The following is a 24,821-nucleotide window of genomic DNA, read 5'->3' as shown; positions in this document are numbered from 1 at the left end:
AAGAAGAAGAAGAAGAAGAAGAAGAAGAAGAAGAAAATGGGAGAAGAAGAAGATGGGAGAAGAAGATGGGAGAAGAAGAAGAAGATGGGAGAAGAAGAAGAAGAAGTTGGGAGAAGAAGAAGAAGTTGGAGAAGAAGAAGAAGAAGAAGGTGGGAGAAGAAGAAGTTGGGAAGAAGAAGAAGAAGAACAAGGTGTGAGTAGAAGTAGAAGGTGTAAGTAGAAGTAGAAGAAGATGGAAGGAGTAGTGGAAGTTTGGAGTTAGTAGTAGTGGTAGTACCTGCAGCCCAGCACATGGGGAAGAGGCTGCAGCCGGGACTGGTCGCCATGTGGGTTGGTCCCCCTGCTCGCTCTCTCTCGGGTCCCACAGCCGGCCAACACCCAGAGTTCTCACAGAACTGCATAGAGGCCAGGGCTTCCTTCCTTCCCCCTACACCACACCAACCCTTTACCTCCTTACCAAGTAACACCAACCACCCTGTCTACGCCGGCCCACAATGCTTCTAATCCCATACACATAGGGCCAAGTCAGATCCACACAGCCCCAGTTCACTCTACCCACTCCCCCATCTACTCCACCACTTAACCCCTGGTCCAGAGCCAGCACTAGGGTCTGGGACGGGAGGGGGAAGGGGCTCAACGAGAGAAACACATCCAAGACATCCAGAGAGAGAGAGAGGGAGCTCCAGCCAAGTGCTGGCCCAGTTTTCAGCACTGAAACAGGGGCAGGAAGAACAAGGTGGAGGTGGATCAACAGTATGTAGAGTTTTTTTTTGCCACTCCACTGTGAATATACAGCTTCCTAATTTGTTCTGCTGCTTCTGTCCCGGTGTAGAAATCCACAGTAGTTCCGTCTGTCAGTCTGTCCGTCTGGCTGGTCAGCGTTGCTAAGCCTTCCGCTGAGAGCCTTCCCCCAGAATACTAATCCTAACCCAGGTGCCCCGCAACCAACAACCGCCGCCTCGCAGGAGAGGAGAACAGGAGAGCAGAGAAAAGTAGTCCAAAACGAGTAACTCCACTCTGCTCGGTTCACTTTGTACTCATTCTAAGGCAAAAGGCCAGTGTGCTAAACTCGCCTGAGGAAGAGTGTATGACAGGGTGTGTGAGCAGAGAGAGTGACAGAGAGAGAGGGAGGGAGGGGAGAGAGAGAGAGAGGGAGGGAGGGAGGGGAGAGAGAGAGAGAGAGGAGTGAGAGAGAGTGAGAGAAACATACAGTGACAGAGAGAAAGAAAGAAAGAAAGAGAGACAGAAAGAGAGACAGAAAGAGTGACAGAGAGTATGTAAGAATGGGAGGAAATAGAGAGAGAGAGAGAGGCAGAGTGACAGCAAGAAGGGAGAGAAGGATATGGAGAGACGGAGAAAGCAATTGTTTCAGGTTGAATGGGAGGAAGAAACAGAGAAGACAAACAGCCGGTGTACTCCGCTCCCTCAGTCAGGGAAGTGTGTGTGGGGAGAGGAGCCAGTGCAGAGAGAGAAAGAGAGATAGAGAGAGAGAGAATAGAGGAGGGGCCAGGGGGTTAGTAGAGGCCTCATTAATATGCTAATCTGAGCCTTGGTTCTATTCAGTCCTCTAGCCCACTGCTGTTTACCGATCCCCAAACAACCCTGCAAATCAACAGTGACCCTGGGTCCGCTCCACTCTACCCCCACAGCACTCACCACTAGAGGAGGTCGTGTGTGTGTGTGTGTGTGTGTGTGTGTGTGTGTGTGTGTGTGTGTGTGTGTGTGTGTGTGTGTGTGTGTGTGTGTCAGGGTTTCCGTTAGGAAAATGTGACACCGGACAACGTAACCGGGCAGATTTTATTTACCAGCCATTTGAGAAATTTACAGGACCCATACGCATTGAGTGCATAACCCATTAACCATAACCAATAACCCATTAGGGCGTCCACCCACAGTGCTCAGAATGACAGAAATCACATTTAGGAAAAATCCATTCTAAACAGCGCACCTAGGAAAATACCATTCTAAACAGCGCACCTAGGAAAATAACATTCTAAACAGCGCACCTAGGAAAATACCATTCTAAACAGCGCACCTGATAGCGGTTCCATATGTGACAGAGATGAACATCTCTGTTACAAACTTAGAAACAGGGGGAATTTAAAGACGCAACAACTAGGATGGGCTGCTAACATGACTAGGATTGTGCCTTAGGCTTCTGGACAACGAAATAAAGTTGATATGAAAACCAATAGAACAGGAGAGAAATGGCATAGCGGTAGGTCCAATAGGGAAGTAAATGGAAATACATTTACCAAAATGATATATTACTCCTGTCTACACAGAAATAGAGAAAAAATAAGAGAGAGAGGGAGAGGGAGAGACAGAGACAGAGACAGAGACAGAGACAGAGACAGAGACAGAGACAGAGACAGAGACAGAGACAGAGACAGAGACAGAGAGACAGAGAGAGAGAGAGAGAGAGAGAGAGAGAGAGAGAGAGACAGAGAGACAGAGAGACAGAGAGACAGAGAGACAGAGAGACAGAGAGACAGAGAGACAGAGAGACAGAGAGAGAGACAGAGACAGAGACAGAGACAGAGACAGAGACAGAGAGAGAGAGAGAGAGAGAGACAGAGAGACAGAGAGACAGACAGAGAGACAGAGAGACAGACAGAGAGAGAGAGAGAGAGAGAGAGAGAGAGAGAGAGAGAGAGACAGAGAGAAAATGGCAGAGAGAGACAGAAAGAGAAAGCGAGAGAAGCAGCAATAAGCATCCATCTGAAGAAAGAATCCCTGGCAGTCCCTGATAAGGCCAGAGCATTAAGGGCTAACCTTTGAGATGATCTGAGACCCCTGGCAATCTACACAGAGGAAATACCATGATGATTGCATTTTCAAAGTCTTAAACCTCAATGTAGTTAATTATAGTGAGATGGCCCAGAGGGGATGTCTGGGACATGGAGTCTGCGTCTCAAACGCTTTACACGAGAACACAGCTTGAGTCTCAAATGGCACCCTATTCCCTATGGGCCCTGGTCGAAAGTAGTGCACTACATAGGGAAAAGGGTGCTATTTGGGACACATTTGCTGGCTATAAGGCTATAATATTATCCATAGACAAAACTTAGGGTAAACCACCTTCATTGGAATCATTGCTATGTTTTTACTGACATGACAAGTCTAGTAGTAGGGGTAGGGATTATTGCCGCATTCAAAACAACTGGGAACTCGGAAATCTCAGACTTCCTAGCATTCAAGACAACTGAAAAATCGTTTTGAATGGTCATTCAACTCGGAATCTCAGGCCTCTTTCTAGAGCCCCGACTTCAGACCTGAAGATAACTGACGTCATGATTTGACATCGTATTTTTATTTTTCCAAGTTCCCAGTTGTCTTGAAAGCACCATTAGGTTTATTGTTTAGCTTACTAGCTAGATGTCTAAACAACAGACTCCACTTCGCAAGATGATTACATGACCCATCAAGTTAGCCGGGTGTGTCTGGGGGGGTGCTTGTAGCATTTCTTTCACATTACCCATCAATTTATACAAGTGTGTCTGGGTAAGAATCATTTAATAATTATAAAATATTTATACAATATTTATCTGGACATTTTCTACTTTTGATATTGCTATTAACCATTTCACTGCACCGTTTTCTGTATCCTGTGCATGTGACAAATAAACGTAGATTTTATTTAATATAGTGTGTGTTTACCAGAGACGGTAATGTGAAGAACAACATGACCTGCACCAAAGTCAGATTAGGATATAGGCCAAGGACTAGATAATGTATTTTTGCTACTACTTTCACCACTTTTAGTCTTGAAATCTTTGGTTGTTTACTACACTACCTTACTCACTCTGTTTAGCACATGGCCTCACATGTGAATCCTTAAAGAGATGGGTGGGGTTACGGCTTAAGAGGGTGTGACCGATGCTGAATGGGTGTAGAAAAAGAAGAGCTCCCCAGTAGGTGTACCAAAACATTCAAGGGCCATTTTCTCAAAAGTGGGGTTACAAGTTTATCAACTTTCAAAGCAGAATTACTTTCCCAATGTTCCTCAACTGCAGTGTATGAAACACCATTTTCTAGCTCTGAGTATCTACTTTTATCCAATGTAAAAAAAACACGTCATAAAATGTTGCTACATTGGATGTGTGTCCAAACAATGTACAAACAATTGAATTGGCCACAGATGGACTCCAATCAAGTTGTAGTGGCATCTCAAGGATGATAAAAGGAAATTGGATGCACCTGACCTCAATTTGGAGTGTCATAGCAAAGGGGTGTGAATACTTACACTACCAGTCAAAAGTTTGGACATACCTACTCATTCAAGGGTTTTTCTTTATTTTTACATTGTAGAATAATTGTGAAGACATCAAAACTATGAAATAACACATATGGAATCATGTAGTAACCAAAAAAGTGTTAAACAAAGCAAAATATATATTTGAAATTCTTCAAATAGCCACCCTTTGCCTTGATGACAGCTTTGCACACTCTTGGCATTCTCTCAACCAGCTTCATGAGGAAGTCACCTGCAATGCATTTCAATTAACAGGTGTGCCTTCTTAAAAGATAATTTGTGGAAACTCTTTCCTTCTTAATGCGTATGAGCCAATCAGTTGTGTTGTGACAAGTTAGGGGTGGTATACAGAAGATAGCCCTATTTGGTAAAAGACCAAGTCCATATTATGGCAAGAACAGCTCAAATAAGCAAAGAGAAACGACAGTCCATCAATCATTACTTTAAGACATGAAGGTCAGTCAATACAGAACATTTCAAGAACTTTGAACGTTTCTTCAAGTGCAGTCGCAAAAACCATCAAGCGCTATGATGAAACTGGCTCTCATGAGGACCACCACAGGAATGGAAGACCCAGAGTCACCTCTGCTGCAGAGGATAAATTCATTAGAGTTACCAGCCTCAGAAATTGCAGCCCAACTGTTCAGAGGGGACTGTGTGAATCAGGCCTTCATGGTCAAATTGCTGCAAAGAAACCACTAGTAAAGGACACCAATAAGAAAAAGAGACATGTGCTTGGGCCAAGAAACACGAGCAATGGACATTAGGACCGGTGGAAATTTGTCCTTTGGTCTGGAGTCCAAATTGGAGATTTTTGGTTCCAACCGCCATGCCTTTGTCAGACACGGTGTGGGTGACCGGGTGATCTCCGCATGTGTAGTTCCTACCGTATTATTTAGAATTCAAGGCACACTTAACCAGCATGGCTACCACAGCATTCTGCAGCGATATGCCATCCCATCTGGTTTGGGCTTAGTGGAACATTGATCCAACACACCTCCAGGCTGTGTAAGGGCTATTTTACCAAGAAGGAGAGTGATGGAGTGCTGCATCAGATGACATGGCCTCCACAATCCCCCGACCTCAACCCAATTGAGATGGTTTGGGATGAGTCGGATGGCAGAGTGAAGGAAAAGCAGCCAACAAGTGCTCAGCATATGTGGGAACTCCTTCAAGACTGTTGGAAAAGCATTCCAGGTGAAGCTGGTTGAGAGAATGCCAAGAGTGTGCAAAGCTGTCATCAAGGCAAAGTGTGGCTACTTGAAGAATCTCAAATATAAAATAACACTTTTTTGGTTACTACATGATTCAATATGTGTTATTTCATAGTTTTGATGTCTTTACTATTATTCTACTATGTAGAAAATAGTTTAAAAAAAGAAAAACCCTGGAGCTGTGTCCAAACTTTTGACTGGTACTGTATGTAAATATAATATTTCTGTATTTAATTTTCAATACATTTCTAAAAACACATTTTCACTTTGTCATTATGGGGTATTGGTTGGGTGAGAAAAACATATTTAATACATTTTGAATTCATGCTTTAACACAACAAAATGTGGACAAGTCAAGGGGTATGAATACTTTCTGAAGACAATGTATATGGCATCACAGACTGGCCCCTGTGGGTGAGTTAATGTTGAAGGCAGAGATTTATGCTGGCAGTTAGTTTAATCATTGTCTGCTTACTGACCAGACTGGCCATGAAAGGAGAAGGGGGAGAGGGGGTGGAGAACAGAGAAGGAGAGAGGAGGAGAAGAGGAGCAGAAGAGAGGAGCCCTGCCTGGCTGCTGCATCTATGGGTATTCATGTGGACTGGGCCTGCATCCCAAATCGCACCCTATTCCCTATGGGCCCTGGTCGAAAGTAGCACACGATATTGGGAATAGTGTGCCATTTGGGACACACTGGATCAGGGGGACAGAGAGCCCCAGAAACAGCCGTGGCAGACAGACAAAGGGGCTATGACTGCACCCCATGGAGAGGGAGAGGTGCTTTTCCCATTCAGCTATTCAGAGGCTCACATCACATCCGGCCCACTGTTCCCAAACACAAAAGCCTCTCACCCACCCCTCCTCCCCTGTCCATATTTCCATAGCAGGAGCCCAAGCTGGGGCACGTGTTACCAAACCATACAGACACCAGGCTGGGATACGTCTCACCAAACCATACAGACACCAGGCTGGGATACGTCTCACCAAACCATACAGACACCAGGCTGGGACACGTCTCACCAAACCATACAGACACCAGGCTGGGACACGTCTCACCAAACCATACAGACACCAGGCTGGGATACGTCTCACCAAACCATACAGACACCAGGCTGGGACACGTCTCACCAAACCATACAGACACCAGGCTGGGACACGTCTCACCAAACCATACAGACACCAGGCTGGGAGCGGTGGGTGAGAGTAGGTGCTCCGCACGCACATCCTGCAAATACATAATACGCATGCACACTCACACAAATAAGCAGAACGTGTATCTGGTATGCAACGTTCTTAATTGAAAAGCTGATTGAAGACAGACATTGACTATCCCCACTGACAGAGGAGTTTAGTGCACATTAACACACAGTCTGAATCCAGGACAGATCACAGATCATCCATCCCACAGCTGTTCATGTAGGCTCTAGTACAGCCTGTACATATTACCCTCCTGTCGCAGTTAAGGTTTTCACAACGTTCCTTTTCACCATTATCGCTTTCATCTCTGCAGCCACACAGTCAGCTGTCACCTAATGGACTGTTTGTGTTTGTGGGGGGGTTGTTTCATAAACTCAGTGGAGCCAGCCACTGTTGAAGGTCAGGGGGTTGGATGTACTACTCATCACTCCTACCCTCATGGGGCTTTCAGCATCATCACACGTTATCAAACATACTTTACCTGCATAACACTGTCACGTGGTTACACTAACCATACAGTACATAGTCATGGAGGTTTGTGTGTGTGTGTTTGTGTGTGTCACACGCCACACTGGATTACACAATCTACTGTAGCTAGCTAAATGCAATCGATCCAGATGGAACGTCAATAGAATGTGTGAATATTGATCTAAGAATGGATGCCATTATAAACCATGACCTTGCCATCTCTGGTTTATCCAGGGGGACTCAGAGCATTCTGTATGGTTTTGCACAGCTGGAATAAAACATGGTCTAGATTCTAGGAGCATTATAAACCTACGTAGGTGTATTATAGGTTTTTATAAACCTACCTAGGTGAATGATAGGTATCACAAGCCTACATGGCGGTTTTAAGATTTGAACAGTGATAGGTTCAAGCCAATTCCCAAACCTCCTAACCCTGCAGAACTCAACCCATGTAACACAACCCAGATGAAACAGAGAAACAGGGATTATCAATGATTTACTTGCCTTTAATTTAATTAGTCATTTACATAACAATGCCACTACATCATTTGAACTCCTAATCAGTATTCCCCTGGTGATGATTGCTATGTATCTGCCTTGCTAAAGAGGGCTGGACCAATTAACATATACAATAATGCAGTGACCACCTTATTTAGCCCAACCACCGGAAGGCCTGGGAAGTGGAGAGGCAGAGGGTGCGTACCAAATGGCACCCTTTCCCCTACTCCCATAGGGCTCTGGTCAAAAGTAGTGCACTTTATAGAGAAAAGGGTGTCATTTGGGACACAACTAGAAAGAGACTGCAGCGTTTGGAAGCTGTTTTATCCTGAGAGTTTCTGTGGTTGTCAAAGAAAATGAGGTGCTAGCTAGACAAAGAGAAGACACAGTCTGTTGGGGGGATAATCCCCCAAACAATATGCTATGCTAAATATCAATATGCCAAGATGGCTTCCAGATGCTGCAGTTCATTGAGAGGAATAAGAGTCCAATGCAAACTCTTAAGAGTGGTGCTACCTTAACATGTCCGATAAGAAATGCTAATTTTGGTTTTGGTAGGATGTGCCCTACTGAATGTAGCCCAGGTGTTTGTATAGCCAAGCTAAAGAGGAGTATTTATTTCCTCCTCTATTCTGACTGCTGCTCTCTCTCTACGTTATCATGTCTTTTATGGAGCTGGGACACTTCATCATTCTCCATTATTACTACAGGGGGTTTAGGAGGGCAGGGGACACAAAATGTGTGTGTGTGTGTGCGTCTGACATCCGTGAATGCGCGTGCATGCATACACACCACGGAACCAGCAGATTGTCCTTGACGAGATTAAGTGTAGAATGATGTGATAAAATATCCACCTACATACATGTACATTAAATGCTTCGCTGACACAAAATGTCAGACTTATAGTCATGGCCGAGGATAAGAGGCCGGTAAGCATATGAATCATGTGCTGAAAAAGTGTAAAATATGTAAAAGAAACTATCATGTGTAAAAAAAGTAATCAAATCACCATTCACCTCAATGGCTTTAATTTTTTAAATATATACAGTACCGGTCAAATGTTCGGACACACCTACTCATTCAAGGGTTTTTCGTTATTTGTACTATTTTCAATATTATAGAATAATAGTGAAGACATTGAAACTATGAAATAACAGATATGGATTCATGTAGTAACCAAAAAAGTGCAAAAAAAATCCTAATATATTTTATATTTGAGATTCTTCAAATAGTCACCCTTTGCCTTGATGACAGCCTTTTCCAACAGTCTTGAAGGAGTTCCCACATATGCTGAGCACTTGTTGGCTGCTTTTCCTTCACTGCGGTCCGACTCATCCCAAACCATCTCAATTGGGTTGAGGTCGGGGGATTGTGGAGACCAGGTCATCTAATGCAGCACTCCATCACTCTCCTTCTTGGTAAAATAGCCCTTACACAGCCTAGAGGTATGTGTGTCATTGTCCTGTTGAAAAACAAATGATAGTCCCACTAAGCCCAAACCAGATGGGATGGCGTATCGCTGCAGAATGCTATGGTAGCCATGCTTGGTAAGTGTGCCTTGAATTCTGAATAAATCACAGACAGTGTCACCAGCAAAGCACCCCCACACCATAACACCTCCTCCTCCACGTTTTACGGTGGGTGCTACACATGCGGAGATCATCCGTTCACCCACACCGCGTCTCACAAAGACACGGCGGTTGGAACCAGAAATCTCCAATTTGGACTCCAGACCCAAGGACAAACTTCCACCGGCCTAATGTCCATTGCTCGTGTTTCTTGGCCCAAGCAGGTCTCTTTTTCTTATTGGTGTCCTTTAGTAATGGTTTATTTGCAGCAATTCGACCATGAAGGCCTGATTCACATAGTCCCCTCTGAACAGTTGATGTTGAGATGTGTCTGTGACTTGAACTCTGTGAAGCATTTATTTGGGCTTCAATTTCTGAGGCTGGTAACTCTAATGAACTTATCCTCTGCATCAGAAGTAACTCTGGGTCTTCCATTCCTTGGTCTTTTACCAAATAGGGCTATCTTCTGTATACCCCCCTACCTTGTCACAATACAACTGATTGGCTCAAACACATTAAGAAGGAAAGAAATTCCACAAATTAACTTAAGGCACGCCTGTTAATTGAAATGCATTCCAGGTGACTACCTCATGAAGCTGGTTGAGAGAATGCCAAGAGTGTGCAAAGCAGTCATCAAGGCAAAGGGTGAAAAATCTCAAATATATTTTGATTTGTTTAACACTTTTTTGGTTACTACATGATTCCATATGTGTTATTTCATAGCTATGATGTATTCACTATTATTCTACAATGTAAAAAATAGTAAAAATAAAGAAAACCCCTTGAATGAGGTGTGTCCAAACCTTTGACTGGTAGTGTATACACAGTGCATTCGGAAAGTATTCAGACCCCTTGACTTTTTCCACATTTTGTTACGTTACAGCCTTATTCTAAAATTGATTAAATTATTTTTTTCCATCATCAATCTACAAAATACTCCATAATGACAAAGCAAAAACAGGTTTTTAGAAATGTTTGCAAATATATTAAAAACAAAAAACAGAAATAACTTACTTACATAAGTATTCAGACCCTTTGCTATGAGACTCGAAATTGAGCTCAGGTGCATCCTGTTTCCATTGATCATTCCTGAGATGCTTCTACAACTTGATTGGAGTCCACCTGTGGTACATTCAATTGCTTGGACATGACTTCGAAAGTCACACACCTGTCTATATAAGGTCCCACAGTTGACAGTGCATGTCAGAGTTAAAACCAAGCCATGAGGTCGAAGGAATTGTGCGTAGGGCTCCAGACAGGATTGTGTCGAGCCACAGATATGGGGAACGGTACCAAAACAGTGGTACATTCTTAAATGGAAGAATTTTGGAACCACCAAGACTCTTCCTAGAGCTGGCTTCCCGGCCAAACTGAGCAATCGGGGGAGAAGGGCCTTGGTCAGGGAGGTGACCAATAAATCCTCTGTGGAGATGGGAGAACCTCCCAGAAGGACAACCATCTCTGCAGCACTCAACCAATCAGGACTTTATGGTAGTGGCCAGACGGAAGCCACTCCTCAGTAAAAGGCACATGACAGCCCACTTGGAGTTTGCCAAAAGGCACCTAAAGGACTCTCAGACCATGAGAAACAAGATTCTCTGGTCTGATGGAAACCAAGATTGAACTCTGGGGGAAACCTGGCACCATCCCTACGGTGATGCATGGTGGTGGCAGCGTCATGCTGTGGGGATGTTTTTCAGTGGCAGGGACTGGGAGACTAGTCAGGATCGAGGGAAAGATGAATGGAGCAAAGTACAGAGAGATCCTTGATGAAAACCTGCTCCCGAACTCTCAGGACCTCAGACTGGGGCGAAGGTTCTCCTTCCAACAGGACAACGACCCTAGGCACACAGCCAAGACAATGCAGGAGTGGATTCGGGAAAAGTCTCTGAAAGTCCTTGAGTGGCCCAGCCAGAGCCCGGACTTGAACCCGATCGTACATCTCTGGAGACCTGAAAATAGCTGTGCAGCGAAGCTCCCCATCCAACCTGACTGAGCTTGAGAGGATCTCCAGAGAACAATGGGCGAAACTCCCCAAATACAGGTGTGCCAAGCTTGTAGCGTCATACCCAAGCAGACTCGAGGCTGTAATCGCTGCCAAAGGTGCTTCAACAAAGTACTGAGTAAAGGGTCTGAATACTTATGTAAATGTGATAGTTTTTTTTATTTTGTATACATTTGCAAACATTTCTAAAAACATGTTTTTATTTTGTCATCATGGGGTATTGTGTGTAGATTGATGAGGGGAAAAAATGATTTAATCAATTTTAAAATAGGGCTGTAACATAACAAAATGTTACGAATACACTGTATATACACACTGAGTGTATAAAACATTAAGAACTCCCCCACCCCCCCTTAATGTTTTATACACTCAGTGTGTATATACAGTGCATTCGGAAAGTATTCAGACACTTATACTTTTTCCACATTTTGTTACGTTACAGCCCCCTCCCCCTCCCCCTCCCCTTTTGCCCTTAGAACAGCCTCAATTCGTCGGGGCATGGACTCTACAAGGTGTCGAAAGCATTCCACAGGGAAGCTGAGCCCATGTTGACTCCAATGCTTCCCACAGTTGTGTCAAGTTGGCTGGATGTCCTTTGGGTGAGAGAGAAAAAGAGAACTACACAGACTAAACATGTTGTACATTTTCTATAAAAAAGTTACGGTACAGCTATGGAGTTCTGGTATGGAGTTCTGGTATGGAGTTCAGGTGCCAGCGACTTTACAGCAGTAGAATGATGAAACCCAAATGTCATCTTAGTGTGTGTATGTGTAGAAGTCTCATTAAGGAGTGAGACGGAGAAACAGGCTTCCCAGTGACCTTCATCATCCACTGGACTCACACACACATGCACACACACATGCACACACACTCCCTCTCTCTCTTGCTCGCTCTCTCTCCCCTTCAGCTCAGCTAATATCCCCGTCCTAACTAATCACGAGGAAATATGATCTATACACTCTGAACATGCTTGGGTGATGAAATTTCACTTCCTTATGTTATAAAATACATTTTACCAAGACAAATATGATTCTTCATGTTCTGAATCGTTCAGTTGGGTCATTCTAACATATCATTAACATTATATCCAAAAAGTCGGATTTCGTAACATAACACATCCGATATTAAGCACCGAGCTCTGTTGACAGATTTGACATGTGATGGTCATCTGCAAAGCTGTTTCCGCGGATCACAAAAAGCTAATTTAGCATGACACGAGCTGAATTAACTGTAAAAAGCTTTGAAAATAAAAATCTTGCGGTATGCTCAGTGCGCCGCTGACATTTCACAGAGATACACTTGTTTTTGTGAGAAATCTTAGAAAAATAAGAGGAATTATACTAAATTATATACGTTATTATAATCGTATAAATATAAGCGTATACTAAATTATTAAAATACTAATATGCAAGTCATGTCTCAAAATCGATATCCATCTTACCTCTATATTGATTCATCTCCTCTATATTGATTCATCTCCTCTATATTGATTCATCTCCTTCGGATTCAAGAAGAAAGATGACGAGTTCAACACTAAGCCTGTAAGTTAGCCTTAATTCTCACACAGCATCCAGCTTTGCTGACGAAATGCTATTTTCCAGATTTAGTCACCCTAATTTTGGCCATCCTACAAGGCTAAACTCCAATGACTTTTGAACAGATTATGATAGACACAGTATTTTACCCATTGGTCAAAAGATGCGTTTTTGATTGGTCACCCTAGGAATAGTAGCCTAGATCAGTATTTGGGCCCTTCATACGAGTTGATGTTGGTACATTAAATGTAGATGATAGACTTATCTAGCCTTCTATTCATCAGAAGAGCACCACTATAAATCAAACCTGCCTTCAAGGTTTATCTGACCAGAAGATAATGAGAAACCTTCACAAGATCTATTGTAGTTCACAGCATACAGTATGAGATCACTTGTAGTTCTGAAGGCCACTCACCTGTGTAGTAGGAAATTCTTGAAATATCTGCAAAAGAAAGAGAGACAACAGGGAGGTCAGTTGGTTTGATCTGTTGGTGATCTGTCAGTTCAGCACATTAGGTTCAGTACAGTCGAGGCAGCATGTGGTATAGTGGGTCAATGATAATCCTTGAGGGCAGCTTGGCGGCTCCAACCCAACCCCTGGTCATAGGGCGCCCCCTAGCTGCATGGGTGCTGAAGCTCCGTGGCTCTGTCCCAAATGGCACCATATTCCCAAGCAGGGCACTACCTTTGACACATATGGGCCCATAGGGGCCAGGTCTGGCACAGAAGGGGACCCCTATGACGACACCATAATCTGTCAGTATCACAGTTCACAGTGAACCGGATGGCAGGGTAACAATCTGAAGGAAATCTAAGTCCTCCGGGGTTGGGTTTCAGAGTGCTAAGTGGTACATTGACCATAGACAGACAGACAGGACGGAAGGACGCGGTTTTATTTTCTCAGGTTTCAGAACAAGGTTAATCAATTGTCAGGAGAGTACAGCCAGAGTACAATGATAAGGATGAGTCATAAGATTGGCAAGCACTTCCTCTGTGTGTGTGTGTGTGTGTGTGTGTGTGTGTGTGTGTGTGTGTGTGTGTGTGTGTGTGTGTAGAATGGTCTATGAGAGCAAATATGAGATTAATCAAGACAGAAACTGCAGGTGGGTATGTAGGCTAAGGCAATCCAACTAAAGTAGTGAAATGTAAAGTGTCAACAGGAATTAATAGGTGAAATCTGCTCTGCTCTTAATTAGTTCAAACTAATTTCAGCGACTACAGCAAGATCATCATTTCTACTGTATGTCCACAGAGACTATAGCCTAATGTACGACACCACAACTTCCCTGAGGAACGAGAACACACGTTGCACAAAGAGAGTTGAGTCTAAGCCGAATGGAGTGAAGGGACGGTTGTAGAAATGGTTTTGAAGAACAATATGGGATTTAATGACAGAGAGAGACTCCGTTGCCTTCTCAATACCTCTCATTCTACCGTCTTGGCACCCGATTCTCTACATAGTGCCCTATAGGCCAAAAGTAGTGCACTATGTAGGGAATAGGGTGCCATTTGGGACATGGCCAGGGCTATGGATGAGAGTAGAGCCCAAATAAGCCCATAGACCACAGATGGACACCAGCCATCCAACTCAACAATCAAGAGGCTACAGAACAATGATCAACATTGTCAAGCATCCCAAATAATACCCTTTTGCAGTTGGTTTCATATCAACATCGGTCCCATGATCCATCACTTGAACATTATAACATTGACTTGAGATGTGTAGGAGGTGTAGGTCTCTCAGCCTATAACCAGATCAACGAAGCATATATTACTTGTAGGGGTGTCTATAGTTGTAATCATTATATTTCTGAGGAGGAGCTTGAGACCCAGAATGAACCATATGCCCCTGGACGGACCATGATGTCTCTAAAGAGTCTGTCCTTCTTGAGTAATGAGTATAGGGTTAGTAAAGAAAACCTAAGTCCCTTAATAATCAATATATCAAAGCGCCAGTTGATCAAATCACCATGTGAAAGGCAGGGTGAGACATCTGGATTGACTGTTCATCCAGGGTTTAAAGATTAGACTGACTAACTGGCTCTCACTGTGTGTCTGTCCATAAGCCAGTGTCTCTTTAATAGACTAGCATCACCTCGGTGCATATGGTCCTCTCTCTTTGTCACTGGATCACCAACTAGATAGGTCAGTAGTAGAGGCTAGTGTTGCTAATAGCCAGGCTAGCTTTAATAGGACTGATCACACCTCACTGTGCTAATGCTAACACTCGCTAAGAACCAGCCTTGACCTGCGTGGCCCATGTCAGTGTCAGGTCGAGGTCTCTTCACTGTGGTCAGTGTAACGTATGGAGGGCCGTATGGGGCTGTGGTGGACGGCCCCGGTCTGCTCTGTCCTCTGCCTGGTGCCTGACCCCACAAAGCCCTTCTGTCTGGCAGATGGCCCAAACACCTGCTCCTCAAGCTGTCCCCAGGATGCACACACACATTCAGGGTGGGAGATATACGGCCTGGGAGTGCCTAATGCTGACATGTATCTTAGCGCAAGGAAATGGGAGGCGAGAAAACAAGGTTCTCAAACAAGGCTTTCTCTCCGAAGCATTTTAGAAAACAAGGCTCTCTTCTCACCGATGCATTTTAAAGCTGCTGGCAGCTCACTGTTGACAGGGAGGAAAGAGCAGTGTCTAAAACAGACAAGACAGACAGTGAGTGTGGGGGAAAGTGTCTTGTAGGACAAACACAACAATCACTACTGTCAAAGATGCTTGTCCTCAAGTTACCTTACTGGCTGGCTTTCAGATCCATTTTAAATGATTCAGAATCCCTGATTGAAAAGGCCTAAATGGGGCTTTCTTTACATATCAACCTCTGACCATTAGGTTACGGAACTCAGCATGGGCAGAATGGTAGAAAGAGATGAGTGTTATAGGCTGTGTTTTTCCTGCTTTGTTCTAAGACAGAGGGTGAGTCCCAAATGGCACCATATTGACCAGAGGGAATAGGGATCTATGTGGCAAAGCTGCCTCAGTATGTAGCTACCAGATCAGACGTACAGGGCTACAGTGCTTGCCACCTGTGATGGTCTGGTGGAGGGGTAGAGACGATGTGAAACTGCTGAGACACTTTGTTCTAAAAGAAGAGTGCTGTGTGGGTTCTGGCCTGCTGTTTATCACCAACAGAGAGTCCGACACACAGACACAGAGCATTCTGCGAGCAAGTGAATACATTTACTCCCCTGACAGCATCTAGCGACACACACACGCTCTCTCTCCAGCCTAGAGGGGTACACACAGATTGGGGCATCAATAAACCAGCGAGCATTGTCTGACATCATGTGAACGAGGAATGTCACTCACACAAGCTGCAGCATGTGAAGGTCAATATCTGCTTCCATGTCCAGCACATATAAAGAGCCACTACCAACAAGCATTCATAACCCATAAGATCAATCATTCAGCCAGTTCCACAGGCCAGGTCTGCTGCTGTCCCATGTAATTATGACAGACTGGGTCTGCGTCCAAAATGGCACTCTATTCCCTACATAGTGCACTACTTTTGACCAGAGCCCAGGCTCTATATAGGGAATAGGGTGCCTTTTGGAACGCAGAGAGACTGGGCTGCTGACTCCTCTCAGAATAGCCATCCAGCCGTCTGTTATCAGGCTTTTCAATGGTTGTTTTAAGCATTTTGAAGCGTTTGGGGCTTCAAAATTAACTGAGAAGTAGGGCCGGGACTATACCAGTTTTGCGATACTCGTTAGTATCGTAGCAAGGAAACAAAACACGATGCGGATTTAATTTCTTTAGGAAAACAGCCCTAATGTTGGAAATAAAAATCATTATGTTGTCATCCAGATTTACATGTATTTATTTTCCAAGCTATAGCACACTATTCTACATACAGCAGGTTTTTAAAAGGACCAAATAGTGAGATCTGCTTCTTGATTTCATTTTTGCCATGGAAAAATTATTGCAATACTGGTGTTGTCCTGGCCCTACTGAGGAGGCCATTGTTTCTGAAGAGTCTTCTGTCTCTTGCAGCATGTTAAAGGAAAGCTGTGACCCCCAAAACACCCTCTTACAACAACATACGTGAGTGACCAAGAGACATAACAGGAAACGGGAATGGTGCTAAATTGGCAAATCCAAATCGCTGAGTATGAAGCAAACGCAAAATCCCTCTCTACCACAGAGAATACATGTGTGAGAGTGAGACACATCATTACCTAGTGAGGAGGTTATAATTCTCCTGGCTCCAAGCTGTCTGCACGCTCTCCTTCCTTCCTCCTTTCTCTCCTTCCACCTGATTATTGACTTGATTAACTCATCTACTTTTACCTGCCCAATCAGGATTAGGATTACTATTAATCCTTTCAGGAGATAAACCGAGAGAGAGAGGGGAAAGATTCTACTAAGAGGAATGGGAAATATTCCTGATTCTACTGTAAGTGATGAGAAAACCTCTTCTAACATCCAGGGATTTGTTCTGTATAGACCCAAATTAAACCAAGAGAGAGAGAGGACAAACATTTTACTGAGAGGATTAAAGTGAAACATTTCTACTCTTCTTCAAGAGACGAGTAACATCTTTCTAGAGTTACCCGACATGATCAAAGAGAAAGAAGAGGTGGGAAGACAGATTCTACTGAGAGGAATGAGGAACAGTTTTGAACGATGTGTGTGTGTGTGTGTGCGTTTCACCTGCAGTGCCAGGCAGGAGGAAGTTCTGTTCCCATGTATGCAGCAGGGCATCAGAAGACAGCCAAGTGCTGACAACGCAGGACGACGTAGCCAAAACAAGGTCAGCTGGACCTCCACTAGCATATAACTACGCTATGCTAGGCTAACGCTAACCTTGAGTTAGCACAGGCTACTAGGAAAGAAGGACCTACACAGCAGATTCCTACACTACACTAGGCTAGAGGCTAACAGGAGAGATAACCCAACTGTACACAGCAGCTTCACTCCTTATAATGAACAATGCACAAGAATTCCCCAAAATAAAGGAATGTTATTTGAATGGCAGCCATTGGCCCAGCTAAAGTGTGGGTAGATTTTTTATTTTTTTAACCTTTATTTTGACAGGGAAGACATATTGAGACCTAGACATCTTTTCCAAATGCGCCCTGTATAATACAATATAAAAAACACATTAAACACAAATTATATACACACACGCATTAGAATTCAAGAGGAGAAGGAAAGGATGAAGAGAAATTTGAAAATACTAAATATGTGGGTGATGGATGGCATGAAAAGAAATGGGTCAGAAATTCTACAAGGAATGTGAATTAGACGCTATTGTTACACAAAGCGTTGGCGTTCCAAGGTGACCATTACAAACGATCACCACTTCTTCACATGTTGCTAACTCAGCCTTCACATCCAGATGCTGGCTATGAGTCTCCAGGAGATACTGCAGAGCTCTAGTTAATCCCCTGGCAGACCAGAGAGAGAGAGAGTGTGTGTGTGTGTGTGTGTGTGTGTGTGTGTGTGTGTGTGTGTGTGTGACCCCTCAGGACAGAGGGTGTTACTGGGCCTGCCTCCAGCACCTCCAACACCTGCTAGTCACACACAATCGCACGCACGCACACACACACACACGTGGAATTTCTTTCCTTCTTAATGCGTTTGAGCCAATCATTTGTGTTGTGACAAGGTAGGGGGGATATACAGAAGATAGCCCTATTTAGTAAAAGACCAAGTCCGTATTATGGCAAGAACAGCTCAAATAAGTAAAGAGAAACGACAGTCCATTATTACTTTAACATTTACATTTACATTTTAGTCATTTAGCAGACGCTCTTATCCAGAGCGACTTACAGTTAGTGAGTGCATACATTTTTTCATACTGGCCCCCCGTGGGAAACAAATCCACAACCCTGGCGTTGCAAGCGCCATGCTCTACCAACTGAGCTACAGGGCACCTGAAGGTCAGTCAATACGGAACATTTCAAGAACTTTTAACGTTTCTTCAAGTGCAGTTGCAAAAACCATCAAGCGCTGTGATGAAACTGGCTCTCATGAGGACCGCCACAGGAATGGAAGACCCAGAGTTACCTCTGCTGCAGAGGATAAGTTCATTAGAGTTACCAGCCTCAGAAATTGCAGCCCAAATAAATGCTTAACAGAGTTCAAGTCACAGACACATCTCAACATCAACTGTTCAGAGGGGACTGTGTGAATCAGGCCTTCATGGTCGAATTGCTGCAAACAAACCACTACTAAAGGACACCAATAAGAAGAAGAGACTTGCTTGGGCCAAGAAACATGAGCAATGGACATTAGACTGGTGGAAATGTGTCCTTTCGTCTGGAGTCCAAATTTGAGATTTTTGGTTCCAACCACCGTGTCTTTGTGAGACGCAGTGTGGGTAAACGGATTATCTCCGCATGTGTAGTTCCGACCGTAAAGCATGGAGGAGGAGGTGTTATGGTGTGGGGGTGCTTTGCTGGTGACACTTAACCAGCATGGCTAACACAGCATTCTGCAGCGATACGCCATCCCATCTGGTTTAGGCTTAGTGGGACTATCATTTGTTTTTCAACAGGACAATGACCCACCTCCAGGCTGTGTAAGGGCTATTTTACCAAGAAGGAGAGTGATGAAGTGCTGCATCAGATGACCTGGCCTCCACAATCCCCCGACCTCAACCTAATTGAGATGGTTTGGGATGAGTCGGACCGCAGAGTGAAGGAAAAGCAGCAAACAAGTGCTCAGCATGTGGGAACTCCTTCAAGAATGTTAGAAAAGCATTCCAGGTGAAGCTGGTTGAGAGAATGTCAAGAGCGTGCAAAGCTGTCATCAAGGCAAAGTGTGGCTATTTGAAGAATCTCAAATATAAAATATATTTTGATTTGTTTAACACTTTGTTGGTTACTACATGATTCCATATGTGTTATTTCGTAGTTTTGATATCTTCACTATTATTCTACTAATGTAAAAAATAGTTTAAAAAGTAAAAAAAAACTTGAATGAGTAGGTGTCCAAACTTTTGACTGGGAGTGTACATGAAAAGAAAAACAACTTGTGTAGCCAGACACTGCCACACACGTCATATAAGAGCAAGGCATGCAACAAGGTCACTGGCATGATGAGTGCACCGCAGACACACATTTTACATTTACATTTAAGTCATTTAGCAGACACTCTTTTCCAGAGCGACTTACAAATTGGTGCATTCAACTTAGGATAGCCAGTGGGACAACCACATCTTGATCACAGTAAGTACACTTCTTCAAACAAGCAGCTGTGAGCAAAGTCAGTGCAATCAGGGACAACTACATCTCGATCACACGCATTTGCACACGCATGCAGTAGATATGCACTGATTGAATATCACTACCCAAAAGCTACAATGTGGACGTGTGTCTTTTCTTCTTCATCAAATTAGAAATGTTTTTAAGACTATAAGTTGTGTGCAGAGGGCACAAGGAGGCCTTTGCAAACGGTGCTTGTTTTGTACATTTTCCATAAATTTTTTCAAGAGGGGTGAGAAATAATAAAACACCATTAATTATGGATGAGGAAGTTGATATAACCTAGAAAATAGATGACACCACCACCACCGGAGGAAGAAGAGGATTGTTGCATGCCTACATCCCTCTCTACCTCCCTCCCACACATGAACACACTTCACTCCAGTGACCAGGGCCATTTATCATTGGGACTGACACATGATTATCTACAGCTTGGATTAGGAATTGAACAGACACTCCAGAAAGACAGTTCTGTGTCCCAGTCTGCATCCCAAATGGCACCCTATTCCTTATAGCCCCAGGTCAAAAGTAGTGCACTGTACAGGGAATAGGGGCCATTTGGAACAGCCATTAGGTCAAGAGAGGTTTTATAGAAATAGAAGACAGTAGACATCAAGCAAGAGATTAACATCAGATTGTGAAGTAGTACTGACAGCAACAAATACATTTCTGTTTCAATAGATGAATAAAAGTTGTATTGTATCCCAATCGCATTGCAAGCTACAGTATGAATCCTCTGTTAACGGTGGACCCTGCACAACAAGCTACAATATGAATATGAATCCTCAATAGACAAGCAATAGAGGCCGATGTTTTGATGGTCCCCGGTACGATTGCGTGAAGAGATGATATAATCAAACAATATAACTAATGTGCTATCATCAATCACCACCACCATCATCCTAAATGCATCTCAAAATGACGCTCATTATAATACTCCACTAAGACCTGTTATAATTGTCCAATTAATTTAATTTCTGACCACATGCTGTGTCCATATGACTTTGCTACCATTACAGATAATACAGATAGTAGGAGATTAAAAATCACCTTAAAATCACACACACACACACACACACTGCAGCGCAGAGGGAGAGGAGAATACTATATTGTAAATGCTATTCCATTCAGCAAGCTAGCCTATCGTACACCACAGCAGGGTAGCAGTGTAGTCTACTCCGTACAAGAACAGAGCAGCAGCAGTGAGAGAAAAAATACCTTACCGTGATAGAGTCCTTCCATTAAAAGAAGAAATGCCGAGCCAAGAGAGAATAATTTATGCTTCAGCAGATCTACTTATTAGTACACAAAGCTGTGAGAGCCTCGGCAACGTGGTGCGATCCCCTAACTCCTTTACAAGCCTTAACCAAGATGGAATGAATAACAATATCCTGCCATGTAGAACAGAGCAGCCTTCCTTCCCAGACTATGGAGAGTCAGAGAGAGAGAGAGTGTGTGTGTGTGTGTGTGTGTGTGTGTGTGTGTGTGTGTGTGTGTGCTGAGTGTGCGCACACAGCCGGCGGAAGGACTGCCTCCGAATGACAGAGAGAGGGGGATGAGAGAGAGGGGGATGGAAACAGGAGGAGGCGGGAGTCTTTGTCTCTCCGAAGGAGAGGAGCGAGAGGGGGAAGAGCAGGAGGAGGAGGGAGGGAGAAGAGTAGGAGGAGGAGGAAGGGGAAGAGCAGGAGGAAGAGGAAGAGCAAGAGCAGGAGGAAGAGGAAGGGGAAGAGCAGGAGGAGGAGGAAGGGGGAAGAGCAGGAGGAGGAGGAAGGGTCAAGAGCAGGAGGAGGAGGGAGGGAGAGGAAGGGGGAGAAAGCAGGGCAGAAACAAAGATAGAAGGAATTGAGAGAGAGGAAGAGAGAGAAAGGGAGGGAAAGAGGAGAGAGACCGAGGGAGACAGACAGGAGGGTAAATCACACGTCCCCAACCAAAGCCGTCGATCACAGTGCATGCCCGTTAGACCTCAATGGAGACAGTTTAGAGCAGAAGACCAGCTTCCTGTATCTACCGTCACACCGCTGTGGCTCCACTACACACAGTAGACAGTCACACATAGCCTGATCTCTCGCTCCCTCTAACCTAACAGGGATGGCCGGAAGAGGGAAGGAGGGCGGGACTCTGGGAAGAGAATTATGGCAGATTACGGAAAGGAACTCAAAAGGGGGTGTTGGTATCGCCGCAATTGGCAGAAATTATTCCACCAAATCTAATCTTCTCAATGGCTCCTCTGGGCCACCTTTCAATCAAGATTCTTGTTTTCGCCACGGAACAACCAACCTGGCCGCAGTACAAGTTAGGGCCGGGACGATCCCAGTATCGCGATACGCGTTAGTATTGTTTTAAGTATATGTTTTCAAAATGCATACTGCCTCCAGCTCATTGCAAAGTGGTGTGTGACGCGCTGATGAAGCCGGCCTTCCATTGCCTATGCATTTGCTGTAGAAGCAGCTCTCGCGCTGTCTGACCGATTTTCTGCTCAAAGGCTCTGTATCTGTACGCTGTAAATAAAATATAACGAATATACTGTACACGCGCCAATTTAATTCCACTAAATTATGCGAATGAACCTGCAGATCGATAAGCATGACCAGTCAAATGTATTTCCATCGACTGGTATTTCCATCAATTAATGGGATTTTATTCTTCTTCTCCCAGACAATTGGCCTGCGCCAGTTATATTTTATCGGCTTTGCATATTTATTTATATTTTTTTCCGGCCAAAAGCCAGCAAAATACCGGCTAACGGAAACCCTGGTGTGTGTGTAAATGACGTACGGTGTGTTTATTGTGTACACTATGTAGGCACCTGAACTGAGCCATAAAGGAGACTAGGCATCTACCACCTTCAGATTAGGGGGAGCAATGTAAAGTATGTTTTTTGTTCCCCCACTTTGGTTCTGAAATCACCATCATCCACTAATTAACTTGTCATTTTTACAGAGTAAGTGTTTGAGCTAGTAATGTATCAATATTTATCGTTAACAAAAATTAGCTATGACATAGCCAATTAATATATGGCACAATTTTGGATTCCACCCCCATCTCAAAATCTAATGGTTTTGACCGTTTGGATGTTTTTAGCGAGCTTCTTTTCTACTCTGCTTAGACCATGCAGTTCGCCTCGGGAAAGTGATTCCTTGTAATGAAATGATCAACTTCACACAACATCTGAACCAAAACTATTGCTGATGAACCTGAACAATCTAAATAAAATATATTGTAAACCCCGTTCAGCAGGTATAGCCCAATGAAAGTTGTTTATCCAGTAGCTTCCTTTTATTCCGTAAAACACAATTTTCAACAGCGCATAGATAACAATGACTTAGTAAATGACATAGGTTATCACTCAACTAATAAAGCGTAATATCACGCAAGCCATTTTATAATTTGAATGCTGAAGGTGCAGATGTGCAAGATCAGGAACGGCCGCCTACCTCGTGTTGGTCAGCTTGTGAAGCAGGGCACAGTGCGCAGTTTGTCCACGCTACTGATATTCCCTAGGGTTGTTCAGCATGAAAAATGACTTGTAGATCAATGACAGACAGTTACATGCTTAGTTCGACACTGAAGGAGAGGACATAGTTGTCACAAAATATTAGGTATTTTCGGAATGTAGAAAGAAAGTAATAAGTGAATCGGCGATTTGTAACGATTTTCTGACCAATACATGCAACATTTGGATCCGTTTGGGGTCTGCAGACTGATGCAGTCATATCAATTGACTGATGGGTTTCAGTGAATGTTACATCCCAACTTATTACATATAGTCTTACTAGTCTAGCCGTGTGTGCATGTGTGTGTATGTGTATGTCAACCTCTATTTATTTAAGACATTTTTATTTACAATGACGGCCTACACCGGCCAAACCCAGACGACGCTGGGCCAATTGTGGGCCACCCTATGGGACTCCCAATCACTGCCGGTTGTGATACAGCCTGGAATCGAACCAGGGGGTCTGTAGTGACGCCTCAAGCACTGCCTTAGACCACTGCGCCACTCGGGAGCCCAATATGATCCAGCAAATGGACACTGGAGACAAATCAGGGAGAGCACAGCAGTGAGTGTGACAGGAGATTTGGAGTTAGAGCAACAGCACATGCTGAACAGCCAGCTAGCTCAAGAGTCTTGACACAAGGTGAAGCTCTTCAACGCATCACAAATCCCCTGAGGAATGGACCAGGGCTGAGCCAGCACTAACCAAACTATAGCCTGTCCCGTATTTGCCTTCCTGCTTTCCAACAATATCAACTACACTCTGATCACCACGGATTTTGGCCAACATACCTTGCACTTTGCAATCGTCTTTCAATGAAAAGCACGTTATAAATTAAATGTATTATTTATTCTTACATAGACAGCTGGTTTAGAATTTAAAGTTATTGACAGACCAAACCCATAACTCTTACTAATCAGTGACACTACATGGAGATTAATGTGACCAATAATAATGATCATGACTTTGACAGACATTTTAGATGAGTGTAGTAATTCCAATCTATGGAATTTGGCAACAGGATGCGAGTGAGTCCGGATGCCCAGTCAGATCATCAGGTAACCTAAAGGAAGTCTCTCTGATGTGTTCATGTGTGCAAACCTGACATATGCTGGATCGTGACTTCTTCCTCTGAGCTGGCTGGGGGAAAATGCCTTCCTTAGAGGAAACTCTTTACTGTGTGTGTATGTGTGTGTGCTCATCAAAGGAAAACAACAGGAAACGCCCCACCCTTCCAAAATGGCATCCAGCAGATTCCAGACCGTACTCCACTGGCAAATTAAATACATTAAACATGTGGTAATGTAGTCAGCATTCAGAATAAATTACATTCATTTTTCTAGATGATTCAACTGAATTTCTACAATATTCC

At 43.9% G+C, this 24,821-nt stretch overlaps 1 protein-coding gene across 1 annotated transcript in view; it reads right to left on the bottom strand.

Moving 5' to 3' along the window:
- LOC311133035 (focal adhesion kinase 1-like) overlaps window positions 1–13,180 on the bottom strand; it is a 123,803-nt gene extending 110,623 nt beyond the window's left edge. Inside the window, exon 1 of the mRNA XM_084166455.1 lies at window positions 13,156–13,180. The gene's annotated coding sequence lies outside the window, so the exon portion shown is untranslated. The remainder of the gene's footprint in view (window positions 1–13,155) is intronic.
- Between the last annotated feature and the right edge of the window lie 11,641 nt (window positions 13,181–24,821).

Source organism: Coregonus lavaretus (assembly GCF_964263955.1).
Source record: "Coregonus lavaretus genome assembly, chromosome: 7".
In the NCBI taxonomy this organism is placed as follows: Eukaryota; Metazoa; Chordata; class Actinopteri; order Salmoniformes; family Salmonidae; genus Coregonus; species Coregonus lavaretus.
The sequence above is the reverse complement of the archived record's forward strand: the minus strand, read 5'-3'. Positions and strand labels throughout refer to the sequence as shown.